The sequence below is a fragment of the Eptesicus fuscus genome, chromosome 14, assembly GCF_027574615.1.
Source record: "Eptesicus fuscus isolate TK198812 chromosome 14, DD_ASM_mEF_20220401, whole genome shotgun sequence".
Taxonomy (NCBI): domain Eukaryota; kingdom Metazoa; phylum Chordata; class Mammalia; order Chiroptera; family Vespertilionidae; genus Eptesicus; species Eptesicus fuscus.
In genome coordinates this window covers 62233720-62244146 of record NC_072486.1, presented here as the reverse complement: position 1 = coordinate 62244146, position 10427 = coordinate 62233720, and the positions used below count along the sequence as shown (strand labels likewise).

Sequence of the window (10427 nt, the reverse complement as noted above, 5' to 3'; positions counted from 1 at the left end):
TATGTGCCTGAGGGAACAAGGAGACATGAGTGACACACCCAGCAGAAAACAATAGATGCAGGTTATAGAACCGGACACCTGAAGCCTATAATGTTATTAGCCACTGTCACCCCAATAAATTCAACAAAAAAATAAAAATACAATAAAATGGCAAAAATCCAGAGGGGAAAAAATAGATCCAGAAACAGTCCCACAAAGATGTCAGATATTAGAATTATCAGACCCAGTCTCTAAAACACATGTCTACTCTGTTCATAGAGATGAAAGACAAACTTGGAAAGATCTGCAAGGAAGAGGAAATTATTTTTTTAAAGTGGCGTAGTAGACAGGAAAAAGAACCAACTAGAAGGTAGAGCATCGTCCTGATACCCCAAGGTTTTGGGTTCGATCCCCAGCCAGGGCACATACAAGAATCAGCCAATGAATGCATAAATGGGTGGAACAACAAATCAATGTTTCTCTCCCGTCCTCTCTTCTCTTTAGATTCAATAAATAATTTTTTTTCAGAAGACCCAACTAGAACTGTAATATGAGAAAGGGTTGGTAAGTGGGATATCATACATCTGTTTAAAAGAATGAAGCAGCCCTGTACGCGCTGACAGGGAACTGTTACTACGGAAGAAGCAGCACACAGAGCAGTGGATGTGACTTGCTTCAATCCTATCTAATAAAAGCGTAATATGCAAATTGACTGAACGGTTGAATGACCAGTCAGTGGGGGGCGTGGCCAGCGCCAGGCCAGCCAAGGCGCCCTGCAGAGAGAGTGGACGGTGATGGGACGGGGAGGGGCGGGGGGGAGGAGGGCACAGGCCGGGCTGAGGGACAACCCCCCCCCCCCCCAGTGCATGAATTTTCGTGCACCAGGCCTCTAGTTTGTGTATAAAAAGCCTGGCCCTTCTGCTTGTGTACACAGGCCATCTCGGGGCACCAATGAAGCTACAAACAGTGGTTGCCTCTGGGAAAGAAAACTGAGTCTGGAGGAGTAGGAAGAACAAAGAGATTTACTTTTTACTTTTTTATTATTTATTTATTTTTTAAAATATATTTTATTGATTTTTTACAGAGAGGAAGGGAGAGGGATAGAAAGCTAGAAACATCGATGAGAGAGAAACATCGACCAGCTGCCTCCTGCACACCCCCTACTGGGGACGTGCCCACAACCAAGGCACATGCCCTTGACCGGAATCGAACCTGGGATCTTTCAGTCCACAGGCCGACGCTCTATCCACGGAGCCAAACCGGTTTCAGCTGTTTTTTAAATATATTTTTATTGATTTCAGAGAGGAAGGGCGAGGGGAGAGAGAGAGAGAGATGAAACATCAATGATGAGAGAGAATCATTGATTGTCTGCCTCCTGCCTGATCAGGGATCGAGTCTGCAACCCGGGCATATGCCCTGCCCCGGAATTGAACCATGACCTCCTAGTTCATAGGTCGATGCTCAACCACTGAACTATGCCGGCCGGGCGATAGCTCATTTCTTTTTAGCACTGAATAATATTCCACAGTCTGGATGTTCCTCAGTTTATTTAACCACTCACCTGCTGAAGGACATCTTGGTTGCTTCCAAGTTTTGGCAATTATGGATAAAGCTGTTATAAGCATCCGGGTACAGGTGTGGGTTTTTAAAAAAAATAAAACTGTTTTATTTACCTGTTTATTTTTTGTTGATTTGAGAGAGCGAGAGAGAGCGAAACATCAATTTGTTGTTCTACTTATTGATCCATTCATTGCTTGATGCTTTTATGTGCCCTGACCAGGAATCGAACCCAAAACCTTGGTGTCCTGGGACGACGCTCTAACCAACTGAGCTTCCCAGCCAGGGCCGTATGCAGGTTCTTTGTTGTTTTTGTTTTTTGTGGACATAGTTTTCAGCTCCTTTGGATAAATACCAAGAAGCACAATTGCTGGATTGTATAATAAGAGGTTGGTTTAGTTTTGTAGGAAAGAGCCAAGAGATTTAATTTTTACTACATAATTGTAACTTCCTGAAAATCTGTACTGTGCTTATGTATTACTGATTCAAAATATTTTTTAAAACTAATATTCTTTGTTCCTGAAAAGACTAAACTAAATGAAATGTGAATATATAAATTGTCTTTAAACAAATTTACGTATTTTTGCAATCCTTATGAAAATTCTCAACAGTTATTTTAATCTTGACAAATTGCTCCTACAATTTGTTTGAAGACATAAATAGGCAATAAAATGTTCAGACTTTATTATGAAAAAATGGTAGTCCAGCCTGAGACAAGGTGTTACACCATCAGAATGTAGAAGAAAGCAACAGTATTTTAAATAATATGGTGCCAAGAAAAATAGAAGCAACTATAAATGAAGCAAAACTAATGAACATGGATATTTAATATAAAGTAAAGTTTTAGAAACAAGTAAGTAGGTAAGGAGAGTCTCTATCCACATCTCTCCCAAAGTCACCTCATTCGGTACCATGGGTTTTTAATATTTTTATCTATGTGCCCCTGTCTCCCAAATTGGATGTTTCCACCCTGAACACCAGCCTCATTTACACAACTTCCTACTTGACATTTTCACTTGCTGATGATCCTCTCAAGCTCATCCTTTCCTTTCCTCCTCAACCCCCTCCTCCCCACCTCCGGTCTCAGGAGGTGGAATCCTTGCTACCCCTCACTACCCAGTTCCTCCAGTGGAGGTTCACGCTTCATCCTTAACTCTTCTTCATCCCCCACCCCCCCACATCCAGGTCAGTGTGGCTCAGTTGGTTGCACCAAAAGGTTGCTGTTTTGATTCCTGGTCACGGCACACACCAAGTTGTGGGTTCAATCCACATTGGGTTGCTTGCAAGAGGCAATGAATTGATGTTTTTCTCTCTCTTCCTTCCTCTCTCTCTAAAATCAATATGAACATCTTTTTTTAATTTTAATTTTATTTTTGGTTAATCCTCACCTGAAGATATTTTTCCATTGATTTTCAGAGAGAGTGGAAGGAAGGGAGAGAGACACAGAGAAACATCGATGTGAGAGAAACACATGGATTGGCTGCCTCCCACACGTGCCCCGACCAGGGCCAGGGATTGAGCTTGCAACAGAGGTACATGCCCTTGACTGGAATCGAACCCGGGACCCTTCAGTCCGCAGGCCGACGCTCTATCCACTGAGCCAAACCGGCTAGGGCTGAACACGTTTTTTAAAAAGGTATTTCCCATGCCCACTTTACCATTGGGGGGCTCCAACTGTGGTTTTAAGGTGCATTGCCTCTGGATATGAAAACCTCCAGGGGTGCAAACAAAGGCACAGTTTGAAAATCTGGTTTAGGGAAAGCCTCCCCTGAGCTTAATTAGGGCCCGGATCCCGTCGTCTGGCTCTGGGTCTTCCTTTGCCAAACGTGTGTCGGTTAAGGCTGGAGCAGGCGATGAAGACTGTATTTTGGTCCTTGTTGGGGTTGCAGAATCTGGTGTATTGTAGCAAGGGGCGTGGTGATGACATTTCAGCTCTCCTAACTAACTGGTGTTACTGCTCTTGAGAAAAGCTCCCGCGAGGGCCAAGGCAAAGCCAGCCTTAGGAGTACATTCTGAGTGTAAACAGCAGCTCCCCTGCCGCACCTCAGTGAAGAGCAAGGAACTACTCTCAGGCGAGTCTCGGGCCCGTTCTCAGCATAAACCCTGTCTCAGGACATCGTCCTAAAAGAAATGGAGCAATACAAGTTCGCGGCACATTCTTCTAAGTGTAATGGCAGATTTTGGGGGAACTATAAAATACATTAAAAAAATTATACATGATGCTTTTGTCAAATTAAAGAGTGCTTTATTCAATAAGATATTTAAAAAATCTACCTTATCGTCCGGCCAGCATGGCTCAGTGGTTGAGTGTTGACCTATGAATATATATATATATATATATAATTTTTAAAATATATTTTTACTGGTTTCAGAGAGGAAGGGAGAAGGAGAGAGAGATAGAAACATTGATGATGAAAGAGAACCATTGATCAGCTGCCTCCTGCACGCCCCACACTGGGGATTGAGACTGCAACCTGGGCATGTGCCCTGACCGGGAATTGAATCATGATCTTCTGGTTCATAGGTTGATGCTCAACTAATGAGCCACCTGGCCAGACAATAAAAAAAAAAAAAAATTAAAAAAAAATATATACACACACATACACACACACTACCTTATCAAGTATGTAATAAAGTATTACTTGTAAATATGTAATATTTCATTTACATTATAATTAATTCTTATTTTATTTAATTAATAAAATGTTTAATTTTTTCTCTTTATTTAAACAAAAATAAAATTATTTGCCAGCTGACAGACCAATTAGTTCTTATGCTTTTCTCTTTCATTAACATTATTGGAAAAGTTTGATCTTGATGTCTAACAAAACTATTGGCATTATTTCTCATTTTCTAATACAGACTTATTTTTTATTATTCCTTAAAGCCTAACAGCAGAATGTGAAACACACATGAGCACATGTTTACTGAAGGAATCCTATGTCTTTTTATCATATTCTTCAAATGGTAACATTTTAGTAGCACAGACAAATTAAACAATGAGTGTAAGGACAAATTACCCAAAACATGGAGATCAGGGGAAAGGACGGCTGGTGTCATTTCAATGTTATATCGGAGCAGAGGGTGGCAGGACCAAGGACTGCTCATTCCCCCGAGGATGTATCTGTATTTGAGTGACTCACTGTTGATTAGGGGCCGGACTTGCTAGGTACTTGTTAACTTGCAGATTTTTGCTCAGGAGAGTGACAAATGCCCTGTAAGATATTAAGCAGTTTTGTTCCTAACTTAGCAAATGATCTTCAGCATCCTTTTGACTGACTGACTATAAATCTTCATTCCTCAAATTCTCATTTGAACCAGTTACCATCCTTCTTATTCCCTCATGAATTATTATTATTACTATTATTATTATCACTGTTGTTATTATTTTAATCCCCATGAGGATGTATTTTTATTGCTTTTTGGAGAGAGAGAGAGAAACATCAATTGGTTTGTCTTCTGTATGTGCCCTGACTGGGGATTGAACCCACAACCTAGGTATGTGCCCTGACCAGGAATTGAACCTTTAGAGTTTAGGAGATGCATGCCCGTGGGGAAAGAAGTGGGGGGAAAAGGGGGAAAGGAAATGGCAGGGATGTGGGGGTGCTCCCCAGAGGGAGAGCACCCTCTGGTCCTTTGTCTTAAGGCTTTTCTTTTTTTCTTGCAGGCGGGAATCCTAGGGAAGGCCTCAGGGGAGGGTTTCAGCAGAATAGTCATCAGTTTTCTGGGTGTGGGCCTCCAGGGCCGTGGTCTTCACTGATTGGTCAGTGGCAGGGCAGGGGGTCCTCAGTCATCAAAGCTGGTCCTGGTGTCTCCCACCTGGTTTTGCTGCTTTTCTGGGTCTGGAGCTGAAACACAACTGAGGCCTGGATGTGATTTCTAGGGAGGTGCCTTCGGTATTGCTGTAAATTTCTCTGCCCGTTTGTTCAGCTGTCTGTCTCCATTTTCCCATTCCACTGGTCCTGGCTTCCTGGCCTGTCTCAAGGTGACTTCCAATTCTTTACTTTAAGCAAATTAGAGTAGAACTGAATAGATTTGTCAGCAGGTAAATCATTAAAAATAATTTGTGATGAAAGATTACTCTATGATTTTGGCTATAATTCAGGAAGAATTCAAAGATTTGATTGAAATTGTATCAAAATGCTTGCTGTTCCCATCTCCTAATCTATGTGAACAAAGTTTCTCAGTGCTTACATCTCTAAACATGAAAAATAGGAACAATTATTCCTGAATTCTGTCCTAAAACCATGGATATAAAAAATAATTGCAAGCCCAGCTGACGTGGCTCCATGGTGGAGCATCCTCCTGTGAACCAGGAGGTCACAGGTCGACTCCCCAGGTTTCAGACTTGGGGCATGCAGGAGGCAGCGGATCAATGATTCTCTCTCACCATTAATGTGTTTATCTCTCCTCACTTCCTCTCTGAAATCAACACAAAAATTTTAAAAATAATTGCAAAACAAACAAAAACAGCCCATTTCTGTCATTAAGAGAGAGATTTCTAAAACTATTTTATAACAGCTTTTTTTGAGATATAATTCACAGTCCATGAAGTTCACCCTTTTAAAGCATACATTCCAGTGGTTATTACTATATTCATAGTTACCATGCAACTATGACCAGTATCTAATTTTAGAACACTTTCATCACCCCGAAAAGAAACCTGTTACCCATTGGGAGTCATTTTCTACTCCTCCCTCAACCTGGTCTCTGGCAATTACTAATCTACTATCTGTTTCTATGGATCTGACTATTCTGGACACTTCACTTACAACATGTGGCCTTTTGTGTCTGACTTATTTCACATAGCATAATGTTTTTAAAATACTTTTATTGAATTTTAGAGAGAGAGGGAGAAAGAAAGAGAAACATCGATATTTGAGCAGAACATCGACTGGCTGCCTCCTGCACGCCCCCTACTGGGGATTGAGCCCATAACCTGGGCATGTGCCCTGCCTGGGAATCGAACCAGCAACCTTTTGGTGCACGGGACAACACCCAACCAACCAAGCCACCCCGACCAGGGCAGCATAATGTCTTTAGGTTCATCCATGTTATCACACACGGATGTCAGCATTTCCTCCCTTTTTAAGATTGAATACGATTCCATTGTACTGTATAAACCACATCTTGTTCATCCTTTCATCAGCTGATGGACATTTGAGCTGTTTCTGCGTTGGGGCTATTATCAATAATGCTGCTACGGACATTCGTGAAAAGGTTTTTTGTGAACATGTTTTCAATTCTCCTGAGCACATATTCCTAGGATTAGAGTTGCTGAATCATGGAAATTCTGTGCTTCACCTTTTGAGGAATTGGAAAACTGTTTTTCCTAAGTGACTGCACCGTTTTACATTCCCACCAGCAAGGTATGAGCGTTCCCATTTATCCACATCCTTGTCAACACTAGTCATTGCTCGTCGTTTTTTATTATAGCAGTTCCAGTGGGCGTGAGAAGTGGTATCTCATTATGGTTTGGATTTTCATTTCCCTAACGATTCCTGTTGAGCATCTTTTCATGTGCTTATTGACCATTCTTATGTCTTCTTTGGATAAATGTCTATTAAAACCTTTTGCCCATTTGAAAATTGGATTGTCTTGCCCAGCTGGTGTAGCTCAGTAGCTGAGCATCGACCTATGAAACAGGAGTTCAGGGTTCGATTCCCGGTCAGGGCACGTGCCCGGGTTGCGGGCTTGATCCCCAGTGTGGGACGTGCAGGAGGCAGCCAGCCAATCAGTGATTCTCCCTCATCATTGATGTTTCTATCTCTCTCTCCATCTCCCTTCCTCTCTGAAATCAATAAAAATATTTTAAAAATAAATAAAAATAGGGTTGTCTGTTTATTGTTGAATTGTAATAGTTATTTATATATTCTGGACACTAGTCCCCTATCAGATATATAATTTGTGAATTTTTTTTTTTCATTCTATGGATTGTCTTTCATCTTAAAAAAAATTTTTTTTTTGGGGGGGGCAGTTTCACCACATTTTTATAACCAGTATTCAGTGGGGAAAAATAAAGCTTTGAAATGTTACTTCTGTGTTGTTGTTTTTCTGTTTCTTAGTCCATCCACCTTTCTTCTCTTCTTTTTCTTTTTGTTGAAAACAGCTTTTTCTTCAATAAATACATTTTTAGAATGTTCGACATATTTTGAAGTAAAATTGAGTCTCTTCTTAGATTTACTGACATTCTTCTAACTGGGGGTTTAAGTTTTCTTTATTAAGAGGGCACATGCCTGCGTTTTCTTCCCATCAGTGCAGGATTATTTCACTTCAGAGCAGGACGAGCCGAGCCCTCTGCCGACCCTGTCAGCTGGCCTCTTGTGATCCTGCCGCCACGAAGTTCCCACAGTCCGAACAGTGGTCCCCAGCCACAGCCTTCCCGGGAGATTCCCCACAAACACTGATCGCTGTCCCTAGGTGAGGTCTCCGATGCTGGATCAGCTCTCACACGAAATCCATCAGCAATCTGGGCCCCATTTCTGTTCAACGCTTTAGTAGCCGCTCTCTCCTCCTTAAACACAACATAAGTGAAGCATCCATCTTATATAAAAACTGCTGTTTGAAATTTTAACTCTGCTATTTGGCTTCTGTAAATGCTTGCTTGCTTGCTTAAATAATAAGGAAAATAAGACTACTCCCACTTCAGAGAGGCCATTAAACCTTCCCCGGATGAAGTTATCAGTGCTGGCACCAGGCCAGGCCTTTGGTTGAGGTCTCAAGGCCCCAGCACATACGGGCTCTTTAAGAACTTGCAAAGGGCCGAAACCGGTTTGGCTCAGTGGATAGAGCGTTGGCCTGCGGACTCAAAGGTCCCGGGTTCGATTCCAGTCAAGGGCATGTACCTTGGTTGCGGGCACGTCCCCAGGAAGGGGTGTGCAGGAGGCAGCTGGTCGATGTTTCTCTCTCATCGATGTTTCTAACTCTCTATCCCTCTCTCTTCCTCTCTGTAAAAAATCAATAAAATATATTAAAAAAAAAAAAAAAAAAAAAGAACTTGCAAAGGGGGCCGGAAACACCCCATATTTGGGAGACAAAGAAGGTAAAAACATATAAACAGGGAAAGTTCCTCCATGTTGGGGCCCAGAATTTGAGAGACATTTTCCTCTGGGCCCGCGCATAATAAATGTAACTCCATCTCTCTAAGCGTTGCTTGGTTCTTCTCCGGTTTTCTGTAACATAAGCATTTATATTTTTCTGATCAGGATGAATTTTATGTTTTACTACAGCCAAATTTTTGGATATAGTTCCCTCTGCTGGAATCACAGAACAAAACTGTACAGATTCTATTGGTCCATACTTGTTAAAAAATGACTTTAGCTCTTCTTATTACTAGTACATGTGACAGGAAAGTTAGCCACACAGTTCTCTCATTCTTTAATCTCTCTTCTTGGTTGATTTGAATTTTCTTCTTTTGATTGAAAACTGTGTGATATACATCATCCAGTACTTTTAAAAATACATATATTTTTATTGATTTCAGAGGGAGGGAGAGATAGAAACATCAATGATGAGAATCATTGATCGGCTGCTTCCTGCACACCCCGTACTGGGAATCGAGTCCGCAACCTGGGCATGTGCCCTGACTGGGAATCGAACCGTGACCTCCTGGTTCATATGTTGATACTCGACCACTGAGCCACATGGGCAGGGCCATCAAGTAATTTTTTTATCTGCTTAAGAATTTTCCCTTTTCTGCTCTTGTTTCTGGTGAATTCATTCTTCTAAATCAGCACTTGCTAGAGCGCTGTTGGCCACATGTCTGTCTGCATCCAAAAGTTGCTTTTTCACTCAGGCTTTTTTGCAGATTCTTGCAAAAGCGGTCTTTGAGTTTGGGATGCACTTTCTTCCTCCTCATCCTGCTTCCTTTGGGGGCCATTCTCAGCCGGAGACCTCCCAGAGCTGCAGCACATGAGCCTGTATGTCTGGGTCCAGGCAACTTCCCTGAAAAAGGTTTTATTGAGATACTAGTATAATCGACATAAAAAATTGTGTAAGTTCTCTTTTCCTTTTCTTGTGATGTCTTTGTCCGGTTTTGGTGTCATGATGCTATTGCCCTCATGGAATGAGTGGGGAGTGCTCCCTTCTTTACTATTTTGTTGGTAAGAGTTTTTAAAAGTGGCCAAAACCGGTTTGGCTCAGTGGATAGAGCGTTGGTCTTCGGACTAAAAGGTCCCAGGTTCGATTCCGGTCAAGGGCATGTACATTGGTTGCGGGCACATCCCCAGTGGGGAGTGTGCAGGAGGCAGCTGGTCGATGTTTCTCTCTCATCGATGTTTCTAGCTCTCTATCCCTCTCCCTTCCTCTCTGTAAAAAATCAATAAAATATACTTTTTTTAAAAAAAGAGTTTTTAAAAGTGGTATGAACGTTTCTTTCTTTTTTAAAAAAATATGTTTTTATTGATTTCAGAGAAGAAGGGAGAGATAGCAACATCAATGATGAGCGGGAATCATTGATTGGCTGCCTCCTGCAAGTTGGACCGAGCCCGCAACCCAGGCATGTGCCCTTGACCAGAATTGAACCTGGAACCTTTGGGTCTGCAGGCTGACACTCTATCCACTGAGCCAAACCAGCTAGGGCATGAACGTTTCTTTAAATGCTTGGTAGGTTCACCAGTGAAGCCAGTTGGGCCTGAGCTCTGCTTTGTGGGTAAGACACTCCCAGGGCTGGTCTCTCTGGTCCTCCCTCCCTCCCTCCCTCCCTCCCTCCCTCCCTCCCTCCCTCCCTCCCTCCCTCCCTCCCTCCTGCGTTGGTCAGAGCTCACGGAGGATGCCCAGCACGGCCTGCCTGGAGGAAGGAGCCCAGTGGCCAGGCTTCTGGGCTCTGAGAGGAGGAGGGAGGTCGAGGTCTCCCTGTTCCGTGTGTTGACGATCCCTGTAAGCCCTGCTTT

At 42.5% G+C, this 10427-nt stretch overlaps 1 pseudogene; it reads right to left on the bottom strand.

The window, feature by feature from the left end:
* Positions 1 to 7510: 7510 nt before the first annotated feature.
* LOC129151390 (RNA-binding protein 34-like) lies at positions 7511 to 9449 on the bottom strand (annotated as a pseudogene).
* Positions 9450 to 10427: the final 978 nt, after the last annotated feature.